Below are 24,000 nucleotides of genomic sequence, written 5' to 3' on the forward strand. Positions count from 1 at the left end.
CGATGGCCTAACCACGACGCCACCGAGGCCGGTAGAAAGAAAGAGCGTAATGTTTTATTTAACGACGCACTCAACACATTTTATTTACGGTTATATGGCGTCAGACATATGGTTATAAGGACCACACAGATAATGAGAGAGGAAACCCGCTGTCGCCACTTCATGGGCTACTTTTTTCGATTAGCAGCAAGGGTTAAACATTCACTCATTCATTCATTCATTCATTCCACTACATATTGAACATGTAAATCACCCAGTAGGCCTAATCGTAATGGGATAATCCAGAACTCAAGTGGTAAATTTAACAAAAAAGAATTGTTACGTTGTATGCGCAATATGTGAGACTGCGATGAAAGACTCCGAAGAGATGAATAGATGTCAACATGGATATTGCTGTGAAATTAAATAAAATTAATTCAAACAGAGATTTGGTTGTTTTGAAAGAGGTATCATGGTGGTCGCTCAACAGGTTCCCGGAAGTCACGGAGAATTCTGGGAGATTTGTGCTAGCGTTGTAAACATTCTTGTGGATTCGGCGAAAGGTAAGGTGTCGTATATCGCCGAATATTCATATTGGTTTCGGAAGTAATAACTCACTACTTTTTGCATGATATCATTGCAATTGTGCGACCAGGTATAGTATAGTATGTAGGCCTATGCGATTTAACCCGATAGATCTCGGCCGTAACTTGACGCTCGACGCTTTGAGTTTGACTCGGTGACTGTCACTTTGACACTTTCTAAATATGACAAAAATCATAACATGTTTTTGCTGTACTGATGGAATACATTTTAAAGAACTATTTTCAACAACAACAATAATAATAAATTGCCCCTAACCCCCAAAAATTGACATTTTCTATTAAGGGGAAGTAACTTCGTCTCGCAACAATTGACAGAAGACTTATTGTCCGTCCCATCATTTTATAAAAAAAAAAAATTGTAAATAATTTCAGTTTGCTTTGACCTTAGAAGAAAAGTAAAAGTGTTTTGGAAATAGGGTCACCACAAGTACTCGAGTACTCGGGCACGGGTCGAGTCTAGCAAGACTTGAGTCCGTTCACAGGACTCGAGTACCCGTACAAGGTGGAATCAACTATAATACACTGGACAATGTAGGACAATAATTTCAGGATTAGATAATCAACGATATAAGTGACAATAATTATAAGATCATGTGCTAGTTTCTTTTTTTAAACTGGCCGTCCATCCATCATAACACTAAATATATCAACCGGTTTCTAAATGCAATACAATGACATGATTTGGCATCCATGTTCAGCCCTGGAATTAAAATGCATAATTCTATTTAAATTTATTCTTTAATCTCATCATCATCTAGTGTAAGTTTCAGGTACTCGGGTCCGGGTCGAATTTGACCCTCGAGTATTCGAGTCCCATATTTTGGACTCGTGGAGGCCCTATTTGGAAATAACAAAAATATGCTATTTTTATATTTTTGTTAACAATTTAGAAAACAATCGGTTCAGAAATAAATAAGTTGTAGTCAATTTCGTAGTATTAAAAAAGGCCATTCCTGTGGGACGGACTATAAGGTCGACAGCAGTCACTTTTCAGACCCTTGTTTTGGCTACGTACACAATACATAAAACATATCCAACAATAATGTTTTCATATGATATATTTGACAAAAGGTACCACCGACATCCCGAACTGCATTCACCTAACGGCCAAATTTATGCACAAAACTTGTTTAGACCAAACAAAACTGTTTATATGTGCTTTAAAGGATCCAAAAGTCATTAGAAAGGCACAATATAAGTTATAAAAATTGTATAGCAATTTTTTATTTGACATGCTGAATACACCACTGAGGTGTTGTTGCAAAGATTTCTTTTCTTTCCTTATATATCTGATATAACCATCATGTGTACTCATTATGTTGTATGTCATTTTGTATAATTCTTATTCATATATAAAATAAATTATTTTTAAATTTAAATCTTCACTCAGACAGCCATGTATAGAAGCCGACAAGCACACCAAGACCAACAACTACGTTGAGAAAGAAAGCTGTATACGGAAGCAGGCAACATCACCAAAGCAACGTCGGAAGCGGACACCAACTGGTTTGCCCGACAGGACCAGGATGAAAAAGCTGAGCGATATGACAAGGGGGATTGAACAACTTGAGACCTGCCACATCACACAGCAGGTTTAAAACTTAACAACATGTTTTTATATCAATTTTTACTTTATTCATTATGAAGTTAAATGTCAATTCATTGGTTTTCTTTAATGCAAACGGTTATTATTCAACAAAAAACACTATAGTTTTAATTTTACATGTGCAGTTAAATTCCAATGTGATAATTGGAGGGCGAGTTGAATTTGAGAAGGGCCAGCAAGATTTTTGTTCAACTGGCCCTGCTGGTGACCTTGGTTTTCATGTTAATTTTCAACCCTGTGACTATAGGTCTTTTTTTTCTTCTGCAGGGTGTGCACTTGGGATTTGTTTTTACTTGCCATAAGGGAGTTTCATGTCCGCACTTTGATCTGCCCATGCAATATTTGGGTAGCCCAATTTAATTATTTTATTTTGTAAAGTATATTGTACTTTGCATAGGAGATCAATTTCAATGGGCATATGTAACTCGCTTCTAAAGTACATCAATGTTTATAAAGAGGTAGTTGTTATGCAAATAGCTAGCTTTTTTTCACTATTTCTATCCTTCAAATGAGCACTAAATTTTTGTACTGTTGCGCACACTAAAACGGCTTTTTTAGGGCTAGCTCTGACATTTGCCAAATTCGCCAATTGCGAATTTTAAAAACAATTGGTGAAATAATTTTACAACATTTTATTAGAAAATAACTGGTTTTCTGCCATTTTTTAAAGTTTAATAGATAATTTGGTGAAATTTTGTATTCACTCAGAGCTAGCCCTGCTTTTTTAAATCCGATTACTTTCATACAAGCACCACATGTTCAAACGATGTAAACATTCAGACACAGTGGGTATGCTCAGGGGATCAAAACTCCCATCGCCCGACGTCGGTGCTAAGTGGAAGTTTCATGTCGGGCAAGTAATTTTGTTAACTGCATATGCCCGATGACAAGTGACTAATGTAACACCTAAAACTTATTTTCATTTTGTTACAAATCTCGCTGAAACCTCTGAAAAGAGTGCCGATCATTCAAGCATTTAGATAGCTCTAAGGAGAACTAACCCTAACCTTGTCACGATTGGAACTCTTGCCAATGTGTTAACACACCAGAAGGGAAATTGTGTTGAAAAGTTTGATAACAACTTAGAGAGTTATTCCCCTTTTACTATCGACTGAGATTGGTAATTTCTGCCACTGAACGTTCGATTGAATTCGTACAAGTAATCGTTCTGATTATCTTCAAAGTTCAAACTTGGAAATAGCGTCCAATACGCTTTACAGCTTATATGAAAATAAAGGATACATGCCTTGTGTGTGCAATCAAAATGTTTAATCGTTGCAAACTTGGTATATTATGAGCTGGGATACAGTTTAAAATTGTCATATTAAAATTAATGTTAACGCATGCTTCCAGAATCTGCTCTTTGTAAATGAACGGGGACATAAAACAAGTGCTATACTAATGAGTTTATAATTTCCAAGTTCACTCTAACAAACCAAAATATTATGAACTGTGTTTAACTCAACAAGTAGAGAAGACAGACAAAAGTACAATAAAAAGTGGATACTACTGAACAGATATAAATTTAGTACTTCCTGGGCAAGTGTTGTAATCTATATTGCCAAAATTCTTTATTTGTGTAATTAAACCAATTACTTTCAAAATTATTACATTATTGAGCACTGTATTAAATTAAGTACAGTAACAGACTTGGTTATCTTAAGAAGTATGGGCAAGTGGGAAAATATATGAGGCAAGTGAATATCTGATTTTTAGAACATTTTTGAACCCCTGATACTACTTGGGCAATTAAAAAAAATCAGAATATGCCTAATGGTAATTCCAAATGAGAAACACATACAGCTCTGACTGGATTCCCCCACTTCCCGACTTGGGGGTGGCGTGGGCAGAATCAAAGATTGCAGATATTAGTGTATGCATGTGCAAACACAGTACTGCTGAATGCAATTTATACAGTGCTTAAAAACAACGGTGGAGCTACATTGTACTTTTATTTCAACAAGCACATAGAGCTTTTGTTTCAATTTTACTCCATTGGTTTGATCTTAATAATAGTTCCCACTGAATTCTGATTGCCCAATTGAGGCCTCCAATGTAGCTGCATGCTGGTAAACAAAATCGGCTGAAGTGTTTAGAATACTTTTTATTTTGATGAACTAAAAGTTCCCCAGAAAACATGTATTGTTAGCAGTATACAGTTAACTCCCTTTTGTACCTGGGTGCGCAAAGAGTTCAATTGTTGGTTTTGCACAGATCCATGTTTAAAGGCTAATTATTTGGAATAGCTAGGAAGTAAATTCTTAAACTTAGTGAAAAGCCAAGGAGTTACTTTTAAAAATGACAATTGGTTTGTGACCAGCAGTCAGTGTTCGAGATTAACGGTATCCCGGGGATACCAGAATTTAATCCCACTGGGATATCATATAATGTTCTTACTTTTTTTTAATCCTGCATTTTATTTTTCGCTGAAACAATGAAAGTCGTAATTTACTGGTGAAGTTAAGTAACAGTATTTTCGAGCTTGTACCCAGTCTAATGCTATGACGTAATAATATCTTCCCCAACTCGTATCCAGTCTAATGCTACACCAGCAATCGCGGCATAGCAATAGACTGGGAACCACTAAATTGCTATTCTTTTTGTTGGATGTTTCTTCGATCCTTCAAATTTTATTTGAGATATTGATTCCACATTTGCATAAAATTGATACAGACAGGTCTATCATTAGTAATGTCAGAAACACTTATAGATTACTGCTAAATATTAATTTATGTCAGTATTACACGGAAATAGATGCAGTAAATCCTTTTGCCAATTCTGTTTGATTGTGAATTTCACGAATTCCGCAATTTCAATTGCGGTGTAGCAATATAGACTGGGAACGAGAACGGAGTCGTCAAAGTTTGTTATGATGTTATTTATGAATTTCATTGAAGTGAGATACTAAATTCTCAGTTGGGATACCATATTTTGAATTGTTAGTATCCAACTGGGATACTAGCTGCCCCAAACAGTTTAGCTGTAATGAGGCTTGGTGTTCATACACCAGGTTTTCCTTGTGTTAAAAGTGGGGCGTGATCATTTTGGGTAATTTTCAAAGAAGCTGATTTTGTGAAAAATTGAATGGCTAAACCTTTATTCAATTGAGGATTTTTGTAAGGTTTGATGAGCAAAGTTTCCATAAATATATTGTGTGATATCTGCCAACTCTCACTTGGGGGTGGTTTGTATGCATGGGTGTGAACATTGTCAGAAATACACCCAATATCATGCAGTTTCGAAACTTGATGGAAGTAACACAAATATTAAAAAGTATTTAAACCAAGTCCTCTTTATAATTATAGCCCCTTTTGTAATTTCCTTGAGACTAAAAATACCTGTATATCTTTCTTTATTTTCAAACCATAGGTGGGCATTTAGGATGCCTTGGGCTGGTATGCATAAATCTCAGCTGAAAATTCACAAATAACTGTGGTCTGCTACCTTAAGGTGTTTAGACATTTTTTCTGAATATGCTTTTATTCCATTTTAATCCAACAACACCTACAAATAACAATAACACGGGACACAGTGTATCACTTCCCATGTATATGGTTAATGGGAGGAACCTCTTAAAGGTAAAGCCCCGGTCACACTGTCAAGGATCAGGACGCCGGGTTAGCCACGGATATGATCCGGCATATCGTTCGTGACAATCCATTGTGGTTCGTACTAAACTGTACTAATCCTTAGCGATCTGTAGCCGCCCGTAGCGCTCCCTGTTGTTAACTAAAAACTCCTATCCTTAATAATCTGTGGTTTATTCGTCGAAAACCATAGTTAAACCATTGTGCATCCATAGGGGACCGCGGATAGACCACTATCTGGGGAAATCTGTGAGGTTTTCATCTGTCGTGGATCTGGCCAGACAATCCTTGATAGTGTGACTGGGGCTTACAGTACCGCCTATTCATCTGTAGTGATTTCCACTACTATTTTTAGCTTCACCAGTGTCATTTGTTGAATCCACTGGACAAAAATATATTACATCATGGGGAAATGGTTGGTGCCATTGTATTTCTAAAGGAATAAAGTTTTAAAAAAACCAGCACTTCAAAAAACATGGTGGTTACCATGGCCACCTTAAGGTATACAGTGAACTTCCTTGTGTACCCGGGCGCACAAAGAGTCCGCTTGTTGGTTCTGCACAGATCCATGTTTGAAGGCTAATTATTTGGAATATGAAGTAAATTCTAAGCTTAGTGATAGCCAAGGAGTTATTTTTAAAAATGACAATTGGTTTGTAACCAGCAGTGCAAATGGTTTAGCTGTAATGAGGCTTGGTGTTCATACACCAGGTTTTCCTTGTAACAAAAGTGGGGCACGAACATTTTGGGTAATTTTCAAAGAAGCTGATTTTGTGAAAAATTGAATGGCTAAACCTTTATTTGAGGATTTTTGTAAGGTTTGATGCAGGGTTCGCACAGGGCACCGAAAGTCTCGAATGTTCTTGAATTTGATTTTGTTTTATTCGAGTACCCTTGAATGTTCTTGAATTTGACTGGATGTTCTTGAATGTTTTTGAATCTGATTTTCACGAATTTTCATGCACATAACTAACAATTTGTATGACGGGATAATATTTATTGGCATTTTGTCAAACAATCATTAATAATGTTTGTATGAAAAAATCGGCGAATTGTGTCAAACAAAATAGCGGATATCCAGGAATTGATGAATTAGTGGTAGTTTGATTCAGTAGATGGTGCCACCTGATATAGGCTAATGCTACAATGTTTTCTGTTGGTTCATTCAAGAGGGAATGACCAATTAGGGCCGTGTTTGCTTTTTATTTTCTACGCGATGCCATTTGAATTTTTAATTCGCACATGTTGGAACTTTCTTGGAACGTTTTCCATCATGCCTCGCCAACATGGAAGTTGCAAGTTTCGGAATGAGTGGCTTGTTGATCCCAAATATAAAGATTGGATAGTGAAAGATCGCGCAGATGACAAGGTTGCAGTATGCAATCTTTGCAAGAAACGGTTAAGCATTGTGAATGCTGGGAAGTATGCTTTAGAAAGCCTTTTTTTTTGTTGTACATACACTCCTAAAATGTTCTTGAAAAAGTTCTATTTCCCCCCGGAAATGTTCTTGAATTTGATTTCACACTTTCTGTATGAACCCTGGTTTGATGAGCAAAGTTTCCATTAATATATGTGTGATATCCGCCAACTTCCACTTGGGGGTGGTTTGTATGGGTGTGAACATTGTCAAAAATTCACCCAAAATCATGCAGTTTTGACACGTTATGATGAAAGTAACACAAATATTTAACTAAAAATATTTAAACTATGTCCTTTTAATAATTATGACTCTTTTTGTAATTTTCTTGAGACAGAAAATACCTGTATCTTTCTTTATTTTTAAACCATAGGTGGGCATTTAGGATGCCGTAGGCTATATGCATAAATCTCAGCCGAAGATTCACAAATAGCTGTGTCTGCTACTTATTGGTTTGGTTGCATATTATACCTACCGGAGAACCAGTCAACTGAATTATTATAAAAATTCACCTTCTGGTTGTTTTACAAATGTTACATTTTGGATATTTCGAAATAATATGCTGTAACGAGTGCACATGCAGAATTTCCTTCTCCATTCGGGCAACTCTTGATCAATACAGTTTTGACTTGCCCAAAGTTATTTTCACTTACCTGGGGCAGCTGTAAAATGAACACCCTGCTGTCCCAATCAGTGCTCCATGATTGAAATATCAAAGGCCGTGGAATGTGCTGTTCTGTCTATGGGAAAGTGCATATTAAATATTTCTTGCTGCTAATGGGAACAGGTAATAGGTTTCTTCTGAAGACTACGAGTCAAAATTACCAAATGTTTGACATTTTATAGTCCATGATGAATCTGTCAATGTGATCTAATAGTATTGTTAAACAGCCCCAGTAAAGTCCCATTTTAATTAGATGTATGGAAGGAAATAGTGTTTATATTAATATACCTGATAGTCAATTTTAAAAAACTGTGACCCGTTGCTAAGCTTGTAAACTTGTATGTTATCAGATTGCAAGTTGGTGAATTTGTATGTTATCAGATTGCTAAGCTGGTGAACTTGTATGTTGTCAGATTGTTACGCTGGTGATCTTGTATGTTATCAGATTGCTAAGCTGGTGAACTTGTATGTTGTCGGATTGTTAAGCTGGTGATCTTGTATGTTATCAAATTGCAAAGCTGGTGAACTTGTATGTTATCAGATTGTTAAACTGCCATTGTGATCTTGTATGTTACCAGATTGCTAAGCTGGTGAACTTGTATGTCAGTGTTCAAGATTAACGGTATCCCGATATCCCGGGGATACCAGATTTTAATTTTGGATACCTGCCTTCAAGGACCCAGTATCCCACCGGGATACCATATAATGTTGTTTGTTTTTTCAATCCTGAGTTTTTATTTTTGCGTTTAAACAATGACAGTCGTCATTTACGGACGAAGTTAAGTAACAGTATTTTCGAGCTTGTACCCAGACCAATGCTACACTGTAACAATATTTCTCTCAACTTATACCCAGTCTAATGCTACATTGGAGCAATAGCGGCATAGTAAAAAATACCGGGAACCGCTAAGTCTTTGTTGTTTTTGTTGGCATGTTTCCTTCCAGTCTAAGTGTTCCTTAATTAGGCCTAGTAATTCCAAAGTCGATAAAAACACTGACAAAAAGGAGCCATTATAAAATGTTTTCAACCAATACAGCCTTTTTTATTTATTAAAATTAAAATTGGATTGCTTGATATTTGAATGTCAGGTTATAAGACTCCATCATATGCGGTCATGTGGGATAGAAAGAGTATATCCGAGGTGATAAAAATTTCGACCTGGGACGAGGCTTGCCGAGTACTTTTTCTATCCCACATGACCGCATATGATGGAGTCTTTTTCTCTCATTCATTCGGTAAATAAACCATTATTTTACATGAACAGACAAAGATGCCTGAACAAGTAACTTTTTTATTTGATCATTTTATCATAAATAAACTACACTATTGTATTTGCCGTGTTTGTTTCATGTGTTAAATTAAATTTAACACTACAAATTTACAAGATAGCTTTTAAAATGAAGGTTTTAATAACAAAATATTAATTTAAAACTCTGTCTAATGACCTCAAGTCACCACATCATTAATATGGCGTCATATATTACCAACGACATCATGTTAAACGCAAGCGTATGATAGAAATTTCTTACATGGCTTTCTTTCATGGGATAGCTCTGTTCCATATACCTGAAGATGAGAGAAAAACATATCCTAAAGTGGGATACTAAATTCTTAGGTGGGATACCAGATTTTGATACTGCTCAAACATTTTCAATCTCTAACACTGGTATGTTATCAGATTGTGGAGCTGGTGAACTTGTATGTTATCAGATTGCTAAGCTTGTGAACTTTTATGTTATCAGATTGTTGAGCTGGTCAATTTAATTTTTGTTCTGAAATGCCTGGATGAAAAAATCTGTCAGATGTCAAGTGGGCTATTTTTAGCCTATGACACACAACAAGGGGTTATCCCAGAGTGCAAACAGAATTTTACAAAATGTCGGAACGAAGTGATGTAAGTGATGTTGACTCCTTTTTCAACAGTTTCATAGACTTACTCATGTCCTCAAAACATTATGGTAATAATGGAGAAAGTAAAGGTGTCTTGCCGTATAAGTTTGAGCCTGAATTTGATAGCGATGATCCGGAGATAGATCATATCGGATGAGTTGGTAAAAGCCAAAAACAAACATTTTCAAGACTTGAGTAGTTGGTAAGATAAAGTTTCACTATATATGTTGTAAAAATGTTTTTACAATCGGTTGTGCTTTATGGTACAATTTAAAAAGTTTTAATATTTCCAAACATTACAAGTTACCGTATTCACATCAGATTGCATACAGGTAAATTCGGAATAATTACCTGTGCCATAATGGAATTCACCTCTTGTTTTTGTTTTGTTTTGTTTTATCTTGGAAATTACACCATTCATGATGAAACTGCTATTTAAGCATGTGATTTATTTATAAATGGACTGGTGATGGAAATGGGGAAGGGGTGGAAACATTATTTGATACAGGCCCTTTTGATGTATACCAGTATTTTATTATTAAAAATCCATCTATTAGGTATTATATACACCCAGTAACTGTCCACACACACACATAGAAACTCAGGGCTCGAAATGCAGTGTTAGTACATGCACCGGTGCATGCTGATTTTTGCGTGTGCATGTTACTTTTAAAACTGGGTGCACACGGTGCATGCTAATATTTTTCAAGTACTGTGCATTGCGTATACCGTATTTGGTAACGTACTAGTATCCTGTTGTCTACCAGATTCAGACTCAAGTTGTTGAATTTTGCGTATGCATTTCGTAATCTGTTCGCCACATGAAAACGATAACTTTTATCTTATGGGCGCATCCATTTTGTATCCCATAATCCTACTTACAACAATGGTGCCCTTTCTGTCATTTCCATGAAATATATTTGCGAAAATTGCCGGCAATATCTCGGTTATATCCGTGAACGGTATTAGGGAAGGTGGTCGAGACTGACTTTGGGGTATCCACGCGCATAACACAGTTGTTGTAGTCACTGACAAATTGAACTCCGCCAGATCTGTGATCAATACAAAGTACCGAACTGCTTTGAACATTTTCGACCTCAGATATGGGCACTTGATCAGATGATTGCGAACATGCAGGTGCGTTACTCGCGTAGTTGACTCGAAGTCAGCCAGTGATTATTTCAATTGCAACTTCTCATCGAATTCCGTAGGCTAATTTATATTATACCAACAGATCTTATCGAGTTTAAAAAATTAATAACTTGCTTGATACAAAACACAAATATTCGTATGTTTTTGTAATAGGCCTATTATAGATTTCTGTAAGGCGTTTACGTTGGGTGAAATTTTCAAATTTGATCAAGAATCAGTAATAAACGCAGTTGTATAACGTTCCGGTACTGTTAATAAATAAATATAGGTATTGCCGAATAATTCCGAATAGCTTTGTATAATTTTTTTTTTTTAATGGTGCATGTAATTTTTTTTTCACCATGCACCTGGTGCATGTAGATTTCTTTTTTTTCATTTCTAGCCCTGAAACTGTCCACACAATTAAGTCAATGGAATATTTTAACAATAACATTAAACTGAACATCAAATATGTAACTTGTAGGAGGAGAAGGATTGCGTGCCAAATGATAGCATTCCTCGTCTGTCCATCTGAGATTCTGTCAACACTGCTGTGCGACTGGCCTCGGTGGTGTCGTGGTTAGGCCATCGGTCTACAGACTGGTAGGTACTGGGTTCGGATCCCAGTTGAGACAGGGATTTTTAATCCAGATACCGACTCAAAACCCTGAGTGAATGGTCTGCAAGGTTCAATGGGTAGGTGTAAACCACTTGCACCAACCAGTGATCCATAACTGGTTCAACAAAGGCCATGGTTTGTGCTATCCTGCCTGTGGGAAGCACAATCCCATGCTGCCTGTTGTAAAAGAGTAGCCTATGTGGCGACAGCGGGTTTCCTCTAAAAACAGTGTCAGAATGACCATATGTTTGACGTCCAGTAGTCAGTGATAAGATTAAAAATCAATGTGCTCTTGTGGCGTCGTTAAATAAAACAAACTTTACACTGCTGTGCAGGCAGACCTGTCTAAAATATCAATGTCATCTTTGTCTGGCCACACAAATTGCCATTTTCTTTCCATTTTAGAAATTTGACTGCAGTATGATTTCCCTCTGCCGACATTGTCTAGACCAATGAAGTGCTTTACTACTTTTTTCTCAAAGTATAGGCAAATATAGCCCAGTTACCAGGAGAGATTGATGGCTGGTTCTTCTTCTTGTGATATTACTGAGATAGGTTTGCTGATTAGATGAAGTAGCAGTTACATTTTTCAGGAATAAGTGGTGTAATGAAGTTGATGATTTGGCATGATGCTGTATTTCAATGATATTTGGTGCCACTACCACCACCTTGTGGACAAGCTGAGTGTTGGGTATTCCTTCTATATCTTCCCACTGGCTGATGACTCATTTTGGTAACTTCTTCTGACGAACAGTGAACGATGGATATTTTCCTACAAATTCAGGCTGCAGCTTCAGCAAATTGTGTACTGGTATGGACAGCACATTCTTCTCTTTGTTTCGCCACCAATTCCATCTACAGGTCCCTTCCCATGGCTTGTACCAAAAACATTCCACTGCAAATGTCTATTCAAGTGTGTAATGCTGCAAAGAAGGTACCTTTGTTTGAAGTGACTTGCTGCACCATCAACAGACCTGAATTGCTTTTGACTTTTTTGAGCCAATTCTTCCAATTTTTCCAAGGCCAATGTCAAAAATGTGAAAGACAAACATTTGTCATTAGAGAGGTACTCTGAAACAATCACCATAGAATGTGTGTCACATGTTTCCCATGCACACACTGTGAAAAGTAACTTGGTTGTCACTTGCCCAGTAAGCTGACTGTAATTTTCAGCATAATCAACTTCCATTACAATGTTGTCTGGGTCTTCGTTATGTATGTTTCAAACAGTTTGACACTTGGTAATACAGCTAATGAACTCACAAAGAGCAAAGTAGCAACTTTACATTTTCATGAGACATAAGAAAATGGGTTACATTTAGGGTTAGGCGTAAGAAAATCATACAATAATGATAAGAGTCATTAATTTTGTCAAAATGTTAACTTAAAAAAATAAAAATTTGGGTATGGCGCCATACCCATTTTACCCTCTGGCGGAAACCCTGGTATGGTATGTTATTTTGTAGTTGAAAATGAGGTGGCCTTAAGTCACAAAATTTGGAAAGAGAAATTTTACAGTTTTCATTTTCTTGGAGAAAAGTAGCATATAAGCCTTCAGCAAGAGTAGTTAGAATATACTGTTTCTGAATTTGTTTTTCTGACCAGTAACGTTATCTCATTGGATATAAACATCTTTTTGACCTGGACAGATCCAAGAGCTTGGTAATTATAAGGTAGAAGTCTACAACTTTCTTCTCAGTGTTAGGATCGATTGCAGTTGACCTCACTTTTAATTCCTGTAAAAGTGTCTGAATTGATAAACCTGCCTCTGTTGCAAGAATGGCTAATACAAGCTTCCTTTTTCTGTGGCAACTAAGATGTGACACGTTGTTTTGCTTTGGCAAGAGACTCTGGAGATTTGAATGAGTTGAGCTTCACTGAGCTGTTATTAAAACCTAATTACTTTTTAAGCAATCTGTGTTTTCTGACATTTTCTCTATTTGTTTTTCATATGAGCTAATCCACGACTTTTGTCATTTTTTGTTTCTACGCATGTTTTTGTTTTTCTGTCCTTTTCTTTGTCCTGTTTCTTCTTAGCTCCATCCATTCTGTCGCTCCAGCCAGTGCACCACGACTGGTACATCAATTCCTCTGTCCAGTTTATAATCATCAGTTTCTGGAAAGACTTTGACAGTTCTTGTTTTTGTGTATCACCAGACTATATAACTTCACCTTCACAAATATTTGCACACTTGTTCAAGTTGTGACCCAGTTTCAGAGCTAGATAGGGAGTCTTGTAGGTGTCTCTCCTGTCTTCAAATCCAGCAACATGTTTTGTTGCTGTTATGACAACTCTTAACTGACCTGGATCAATAAATTCTTCACGGCTAACATTTTCCTTTCCACATTCTTTACACAATTGTATTAGGAGATGGCCAATCTTTCTCAGCTTATTTCTAATGTAACATGGGTGCACAAATCGGTTGTCCGTGCGCCCATGAGACAAAATGTTTGATATCACTGAAAATGCAGATCAGGCCTGCTACTCGTGATCAGCACGTGTACACTGTGTTACAGAGTATTCCTGTGCTTTCTCACTCTAAGAAGCCGTTCAACAATTAAGCAATTCCTGCGGCATTTTGCGTCATTGGAATTGTACGCATTATTGAATGGTGGGGGCTGTTTGTTAAGAATTATGTATCCTTTTAAAAACAATATCTTGTAATATTACTCATGTTTAATTTGTTTGCTCTCCTACACAGAGGTTAAGCAGTCATAAAAAATTTGCGCTGGATAATGTTGGCTAAAGTCAGTGCCAGATTTATAAGGTGGCAAAGGGGGCAATTGCCCCGGGCCCCCCTGCCAGATGGGCCCCCCAGACTAAGGAATTTCTTTATAAAAGAATGTAATAATTATAAAATTAGTTAATTTTTTTATTTGTCATATAATTTAATTTCTGTGTTGAGGGGCCCCTGGCCCCCCAAGGTCTAAATCCATCCCTGGCTAAAGTACATCACAATCTGTGGGAATGGATGATGCAGCCGTTGAAACGAGTATTACATAATTTTAGAGTTTGTTCACGCCATTTTTTGGAGGAAGTGAAGTGTGTGTGCGAGCGCATGTTTGTACGTGTGTGTGCATGTTTCAGAATGGTGGCTATCGGCAACGGGAACAAGGCATGTGAATGGCCACAGACTACACCAACAACCATCCATTTCAAAGTATTATGACTGTGACAGCCCAAGCGAAGATGAGCTCTAGATAAATAATGTTAAAAAAGGAATAAAACTAAACTGATAAGTAATGATAATAATAAAAACATTTTAAATTTCAGTTTCATTTTAATGACAGTTTCATAAAACTTTTATGAAATATGTGGGCAACCAAGAGATGATGTTGGGCAACCATCACAATTTCACATTTGTGCACCCCTGTATAGTTATGTCGATGTTCAATGTGTCCCACTTTACTGTATAAATTTTTGCCATATGACAAAATGAGTTTGTTAGCCTTAATTCTAGTGACTTGATCATGCCTCAAGCAGCAGATTACAGTTGTTGATTTACACCCGGTGGAGGAGGTAACAGCAGCTTACACTAGCTGACAGCCTTTCTCACTCTCTTCTATCTAGTTAGTTCTATGGGTGATGATCCCTCTAGATGACAGACAGGTCTCCAAAGATCTTTCCTAAGCACATATGCATAACATCACCCATATTCATCTGGATGAATTTGACTAGTAGGTTGGTGTGTTACGATCAGTGTACCGAGGACTGCGAATCCCTAGACTAGCTTAATAAACTCAAACCTACACACAGGACAGACCTCAGTAGAATATATTAAATGAATACTTCATATGTGTCAAGCAAGCCTTGTCCCTGACAACAAATTATGTACCCTCGGTTGGAATAGCCCTGTCCCACATGGATACATAATGGAGGATTATTTTTCTCCCATCCAGTAGATGAAAAACAAGCATTTTGGGAAAATGTAAAAAACCTACTTTTTTTTTTTTTTTTAATCTTACAATAAAATAATGATAACCATTGAAAAGATCATACCCGGAAATGATAGTATAATTTCATTATGACAGCAGGTTTCCTTGTTTTTATGAAATATAAAAAACATTTCTTGTGTTATTTTGCCGTTTACATGACATCATCCAATGTTAATATCAGCTCAAACAGTAGAAATCACATGGTCATGCAAGATCAATTTATTCCGCATGGGCTGACATCATGGAATATGCCTGTCTTGCATGGCTAGGGATGGGAGAAATATATATACAATGTATATACAGCTGTGACGGCATGTACTCATGAATCACTAAAATTAGTGACAACATCAGATGTTCGCAAAAGAAGGGTTTTAATTTTAAATTAGAGTACAAAGCCAAGTAATAACAGTAGAAGGCACCAGTCATTTATTTTAAAACATGAATGAAACAGTAGAAGGCAATTTAGCCTCCTGCCACCTCAAAATGAAAACCCTGAAAAGATAAGCATATTCTGTCCCACTGGAGGAATCAAATGGCTTCTGAATTCCTACCATAAACTTTGAAAGCTTTCAGGAGTATTTGAATGTCATAACCCTACCAAACTTTGATCTACCAGAATGACACATTGCTGTTTAAAATTGTCATATGAACATGTTCAAGCTAAGATACAATGTATCTCAGAAGTTGTGATATATAGATGACAAAAGCTGAAGCAGAAGGAATATTATATACTTTTCAAAATAAAAATAAAAATGACTATTAGAAAGACGAAGTCATCTCCATTATAATACAGCTAAATTAAATTAAACAATGTGAAAACTTCACTGGTACTATTTAAGGTGAACATTAATTGCCATTCTTTAAGGTTTCAAAATACACTGAGTATAGACAAAATGCAAAGAAACATAATTGGAACAACATTTAGGGAAGAAATAATGTCTATAGGTCACTGGTAATAATCTCTCTCAATAAAAATATATACATATCATCATCTTTGACATCATGCAGTTGATGAGACCTTCATTTTGGAACACTGAACCCCTGAACTGAACAAGAGGAAGAAGGAGGAAATGTTTTATTTAACGACACACTCAACACATTTCATTTATGGTTATATGGCGTCGGAGTGAACTGAACAAATCACACTTCTAATTTACTGTGCAGTAATATACCGAGATGTAACGATGACAATGTATGACAAAGTTCTTTATAACAGAAAAAAGCACCGAATCACTCTGTTTTATACAAACTAGTTTGGAGATGACCTGATGATCACAGGATTTGTTTTGCCATGTCATTCTGATTCAGTAATTCTGTTATTTTCTCCCACCCTAAGCAGTTTGAGGAGTTCAATTTTATGCTCTTCTACAGCTTTTCAAAAAATGAAGGTCTGCTTGATGAATTGTAAAAATTAATGAATAGTTTATGAATGGTACACCACATGGGGCTTAATTCACAAAGGTCTCTTAGGCTCTGCTAGACAACAAAGCATCCTCTTTGCAAGTCTTTTAGCATTGCACTGCGAGATCGCAAACTTGCAAGAGTTGAGTGAATTAGGCCCCTGGTCGAACAACAGCTTGACATAGTCCTGTATGGACATCATCATCATCAATTCATCATCATCATCATCATCTGCTACATGTCTTGAAGATTCACCAGGTACATCATTCTTTGTCATAGATGATTCACTCTGCTTAAAATCCACATCTGTCATCACAACAGGTATATCATTCTCTGTATGGATGATTCACTGTGATCAGAATCCACATTTGTGGTATCTATACCAGGTATATCTTTTTCTGTCATGTATGATTCACTATGATTAGAAATCACATCTGTGGTTGCTACACCAGTGACTGCTGTTTGTAAAGTTTTCAGGAGCTGAAAATAGCTCCCCTGAATTTTTTTTGTGAGAGTCATTGCTCTCAGAAATTAGCATAACTTAATTGTTGAAATGTAAATGTCACCAAACTGATAACAATATACAATAAAATTAATGTCTGTTTATGTTTCACTGTCATTTATAATTATATTAACCATGCATGCATCCTTACTTTTCATTTTAGTCCTATTAACACGTTTACCACTAATAATCATCAAACAAATTAATTTAATCACTGTCATTTTGAAGTTTAACTGCTCATTAAAAATTAATTACTAACCATTCTCACTGATTAACTTCATAACTATCACATACTATATGACCACCACTGTCAAATAGTTAATTATTAATCACTATTCTTTTAAAGTTTTAACTGTCATTAAATTTAATTACTAACCTTCTTCACTTTAATCTAGGAAGCGTACATGGTCAACTAATGATGTCACAAGTCCATCTCAGACTCTAATGTCATGTGTAAATGTACGTGACAAATTTGGCAAACCCTAATTTCCACCCCTGACAAAATAAACATTTTGAAAGTAAAACCGATAATTAAACATAACGGAGTTTATACTAGTAAGTAAACAAGTAAAAAACATAGCAGTATCATTTTATTTTGACATTGGTTACAATTACATGTAATTTCCAAGATTGCTACAAAACCAATACACCTCACCCGCCCATTCAGCAAATTTGTGATAATTCGGAATAGGCCTACCTCTTCTGATTACGAATAGAAATAGGCCGAAGTGTTCCGAATGATCAGAATATTCAATTAGACAGTACGACTTCTGCTTACATACACCCAATGAAAACAGTTGATACATGTTATATTAAGGAAGACACCACTGTTTTCTTTTTCTGAATGAAAACTTGGTTTCAGTTTCAATTTCTAAAAAATTATATAAGTTAACAGTATAAAATTTTCACCTTGCAAATTTGTTAAGGGGAGCATTTTTTTTGCACCATGAGATATACTTTACAGAGCTATACAGGCATGAGCACAATTGTGCCCGTCAAATGGCAGTCGCTGCTACACCTATGGACTATCAGTAAAATGAACACAGACCAAGATAGAACACCATTTGTAACAATGTTAATTTTAATTGAGATCTGACTGTAGGTGTGTTTTTGTAACACTATCCATGGTCTACACTATTCACACACACACACACACACACACACACACACACACACACACACACACAGATAGAGAGAGAGACAGACAGACACACACACACACACAGTACATACACATACATACTAGTAATACATACATGTACATGCATACACACACATACATACTAGTAGTACTACTAGTGGCCACTGACACATAACACACACACAGATAGATAGATAGATAGATATATATATATATATCTCCCATCTCTAGCCATGCAAGACAGACCCATTCCATGACATCGGCCCATTCGGAATAAATCTGTCTTGCATGGGCTAATATGATGTCATTGAATTTAACAGGAGTACTACAGCATTGGTAATGTATGACGTCATATCAATGCAAGTTGGTTAGTTTTAGTTTGATATTTTGTTATTAAAACCTTCATTATAAAAGCTATCTTCTTAATTTGTAGTGTTAAATTACATTTAGCATGTGAAACAGATGCAGCATATATGATAAGTGTAGTTTATTTATGATAAAACGGTCAAATAAAGAAGTTACTTTTTTAGCCATTTTTGTTTGTTCATGTAAAATAATGGTTTATTTACCGAATGAATGAGAGAAAAAGACTCCATCATATGCAGTCATGTGGGATAGAACAAGTACACCCTCGGTGGTGGAAATTTTGACCCAGGGAGTCTGCAAGCCTCGTCCCAGTTCGAAATTTCCACAACCTCGGGTGTACTTTTTCTATCCCACATGACCACATATGATGGAGTCTATTAATATATATATACACACCCACAAAAAACGTGCATATACATTGATACATACATACATGTATGCACACACACACACACACACACACACATCCATCCATCCATCCATACATACATACATACCGGTACATACATACATACATTCCATTCCAATATTTATTTACATGCTGATATACCACTAGGGTTTTAAGCATGTCTGTCACGGGCCCCTCCTCCGGATAGCTGGCAGGAGTGGTCCGGGACAGAAATAAAGGGAAAATTTTGAAATTTAAACCAAAAATATTTGTGGGACTTTACAATTTTGATGTGCATTCCAAATATAAAATTCCTATTTTTAATTTTCGTCACAATTTTGACCGGGCGATCCAAACTAAACAAGGTCTCGGTCTACATACTTAATTTAGCCCTTATGAGGAATTAGGGGGGAGGTTCATATGAAAGGTGAGTCGGCCTCACAGGAAATTTATTACTTGTAAGAGGTGCCACGTCGGTATTGGGAATCTAAGTGTGGCAGACAGGACGGGGCTGAGGCCCGGGGGAGGGGAGGCGGGAGCCCCCCGGACAAACCTAGCTCCCTACCACCAAACCGCCTATGCCTATGCCTACCTCTTGACTTCCGGTGGTCTCCCCCCCCCCCCCCCACCCAACCCCCACCCACATGACCACACCCCCCCCCCCTCCCGCCGTCCCAATCGCGGTACCCTCCACCAGCGCAGCCCTCTGATCATTTAATTGATTATTTAGTTATTAGTTATTTAATTATTTGTTATTAAATTTAATCCACTAGGAGAGTGGAAGTCACTTTCAGAGTAAACAGTTCCATATTCCTGAAATCGTTTTTTTAGGAAAGTTTTGCATCTGGCCAGTCAGCGGAGCAGAAACGTATCCAGGACGATCACTTGGAGCCGGGCGCCTCTCTGTAATCCAAGAGAAACAAAAAGTTATGTCATTCCAAGACGCCATCACCCTTTAATCTGTAAAAACCGAAGGGAGGTCCAGGGCAATAATACCAAGGTCCTCCAGACGGCATGGGTGCAGTTTCCCGCCCCATTTAATTGGAATTTTTTTTATTAAATCAATAGTTAAAAATATATAATAAAATACAATAATATAAATATTAAAAAACCGAGCATGCTTGTAAACATTTATACAAATATAATTTTAAAAACACAAAATTTCCAATATAAATTTACATATAATATATACAGTAGCCGGTGAACCATAGGGAAATGTCTAACTGCCAGGTTAGACACTTCACAATTAAACACCCAAGCTGACACATACATCATATCATTCATTCAACACATTCATTCATAAAAATAATAAAGAGGAGGAAAAACCTGCCTACTTTATTCATTTAAATTATCTAATTGCTTGTAGAATTATATATTAAAATTAGTTTTAAAAACCGGTATATTATATAAATTTATTTATAATCTCACATCCCTTAGTTCTACAAGCCCGCCAGGCGCAATAAGAGAGGAAATTATTTTGGTATTAATTAGCTGAATAACCATCATATATTCCCTATATATTTTATTATTATTATAGTTGTATTAATTTCCCCCCTCATTCCCTAACTATCACTTCAAATGGGTAGGGGCTTCCTACCATCAGAGGGATAAAACCCAATGAGGAAGAAGCCCCAACCTTAATACTACCCAAAGACTCCCTGGTTCGTATTCCACCAAGAGGATAGTACACAAATGGGGAAACGAACCAGGTATGTCTTGTTACATAACTCAATTATTAATTATTTTAGTCTATATAAAAAGGGTTTATAGAGTGGTTATACCCAAAAAGGTGGGGGACAATAATAAAACCCGCCACGGACAGCCACATGAGATTACAAAATATAATTAATAGTATTTAGCTAATAATATTATCTATATATCTATTTTAGTTTCAAGCACGAAGGCCATCAGGAGCCTGTCAATACCTTTCTTGTGCTCAATCGGTGGATTCAATCAATTTAGACCGTTGAGCACCAGATTATTTTTCCTAAAAAAAAAATCTAAATTCTTACGTTTTAACATATGTCTGGTGCATTCAAGTAGAAAATGTTTCACATCCTCTACCTTGTTACACACCAGACAATTAGGTGTGGGAGATTTTTTTATTTTAAATTTGTTTCCATTAAGGCCATAACAAACTCCCATTCTAAGTCTCGAAATTGTTTTTGTGGCCCTAATGTTAAAGGATATAGGACCGGGTCCCGCGGCCTTCGGCTTGATATGTGCATGCCACACCCTGGTATGGTGGTCCCATTTGGACTGCCATAATTTACCAAGGTGTGGTTCTAATATAGAATTAAGTTCTTTATGGTTATGTTTGATTTCGATTCCTATATTAATGTCACGTAGGCTATTTCTGGCGTTTGTGTCAGCCAGCTCGTTTCCTGGAATGCTGACATGTGCCGGCACCCATTCTAGTCCTACTTTGGTTCCACTGGTGATAATGCTATTGTAACATTTATATATTTTATTAATAATTTCGGGTCTTATACCCCCAAATCCTATTATAGCCTGAAGTGAACTTAAACTATCGGTGAAAATCACATATCCACCAGGGCCCTTTCTTTTTAAGTTATCATTTTGGATCCACATTAACCCATAAAGTATGGCAATAAGTTCAGATGTATATACCGAAACATTATCAGTGAGCCTGGCCCTAATGGCTATCGTTTTTTTTTTTTTATTATTTTGAATAACAAAAGCCATACCTGTTTTCCCAGTGGTGGGGTCTTTCGATCCGTCTGTGTACATTTGTATACAGTCAGAATAGTGTTTCTCCACCACTGCTTGGAAGATAAATTTTTTAATATATGGGTTATCATATTTAATTATTTCTTTTCTAATGTGGAAGTTTACCACTGGGCGCTCGAACCGCCATGGATAATCAAGTCTATCATTAGCATTACTAATGGTCAGTCCAGAGACGCCAAAATCAGTGGCAAATTTATTAAGATATGAAATGATGGATATGTCCTTATCACCGACAGTTTTAACCTTTTGAGGAATTAATTTGTTTATAGGAGAATCAGGCACCTGGCTCCTTATCTTATTTATATATCTGAAGCCCTGCCTGATTCTCCTCAGAGTTAAGGGTAATACTCCCAATTCCATCATTATACTATCATATGGAGTACAGATAGCTCCCCCAATAATTATCTTGAGGGCTCTACCATATACTCCATCAAGTTTTTTAAGGTGTGTCTGTGCTGCGCACCCAAAGGCCAGCGCACCATATTGGAGTCTGGACACTATGAAGGCCTCGAATACCATGAGCAGAGTTTTTCTATCTGCGCCCCATGACGTACCGGAAAGTATCCTCAAAAGATTTAAATAGAAGACACAATTACCGGTAATTCCAGTAATGTGTTCGCCAAAACTGAGAGCATGGTCAAAGATTACACCCAGAAATTTGACAGATTGCACCTGTTTAATAATAATATTTTTAAATTTCAACTCTAAATTACATCTTCTTTTAAAATCTCTACATTTCTGAAAAACTATACTATTAGTTTTAGCTTTGGAAATGGTAACCCCCCAGGCTGCTGACCATCTATGTAAATTATCTAGATCATTCTGGAGGTCTTTTTTGATATCATCATAGGATTTACCTATTCTCCAGAATGCTGTGTCGTCAGCAAAAAGTCCAACACTTAAAGATGTTTTAGTGCTTTTGTTTGTAGTGATTAGTGCTGTATCTAAGTCGTTAATGAAGATTCCAAACAATGTGGGCGCTATCACTGAGCCTTGTGGTATACCATTTTCCAAATCCATAATGGGGGAAAAACATCCATTTACATTTACGGCAAATGTTCTTTCTTCTAAAAAATTTACTATAAATGTGAACATTGCCCCTTTAATCCCCATTTGGTAAATTTTGAACAACAACCCACATCTCCAGACCATGTCGTAAGCCTTTTCAATGTCCACAAAAACTCCGGCTACCCTGAGGCCATTCCGAAAGGCATCCTTAACCTTGGTTTGAAGTCTAACCAGGTGGTCGGTAGTTGAATGGTGTCTCCTAAAACCACTCTGGAAAACCGACAATAGTTTGTTGGTCTCCAGAAAGTGGATAAGGCGTTGATTAACCATACACTCCATGGTCTTGCAGACGCTGAATGTTAAAGATATTGGCCTGTAGTTTAATGGGTTAAGGGGATCCTTGCCCTGTTTTGGAAGTCCAAAGACCTCTGCATGTTTCCAACTAAGGGGAAGGGTCCCCTCTAGCCATATTAGATTAAATAACTCCAGGAACAGACCGAGGGTCTTGGTAGGCATATGTTTAAAAAATATATAGCTAAATCTATCTGGCCCTGGAGCTGAGCCTTTACGGTTACCAAAAGCCTCCCTCAGCTCCCGGAGTTTAAAGGGTGCATTATATGGTCTGTCAAAATCCGGGCTATGATCTTCATGGGGGATAGGGCTATCTCTTTCCATTTTAATTTTTCTAGTTTGAAAAAAAGATGAATAATTAGTTGTAGCTGAGTTTTGTTTAAATGTTGCTCCTAAAACATTAGCTTTTAATTGATCATTATTATAAATTTTACTATTTTTAAGTATATTATTATTTTTCGTAGATCTCCCCTGAATCCTTTTAATCCTAGACCATACTTCTTTTACATCTGAATCTTTGTTTAGCGAACTACAGAACTGGTGCCATGAGGCGTTTCTTGTTTTAATAATATTTAATTTTCATTTATATTTACTTTCTTTAAATTTCTGTTTTCTTTTTCTTTAATTTACGTCTACATCTATTCCTGTTAACTTTTT

General features: G+C 36.6%; 1 long non-coding RNA gene across 1 annotated transcript; it reads left to right on the plus strand.

Annotated features, from left to right (window-relative positions):
* The first annotated feature begins 433 nt into the window (after window positions 1-433).
* Window positions 434-20,513, plus strand: LOC121389883. The gene is made up of 3 exons (XR_005960109.1): window positions 434-542; window positions 1,975-2,176; window positions 20,065-20,513. It is a non-coding gene; the product is annotated as an uncharacterized LOC121389883 (long non-coding RNA).
* The last annotated feature ends 3,487 nt before the right edge of the window (window positions 20,514-24,000 follow it).

Source organism: Gigantopelta aegis, chromosome 15 (assembly GCF_016097555.1).
Source record: "Gigantopelta aegis isolate Gae_Host chromosome 15, Gae_host_genome, whole genome shotgun sequence".
Lineage (NCBI taxonomy): Eukaryota > Metazoa > Mollusca > Gastropoda > Neomphalida > Peltospiridae > Gigantopelta > Gigantopelta aegis.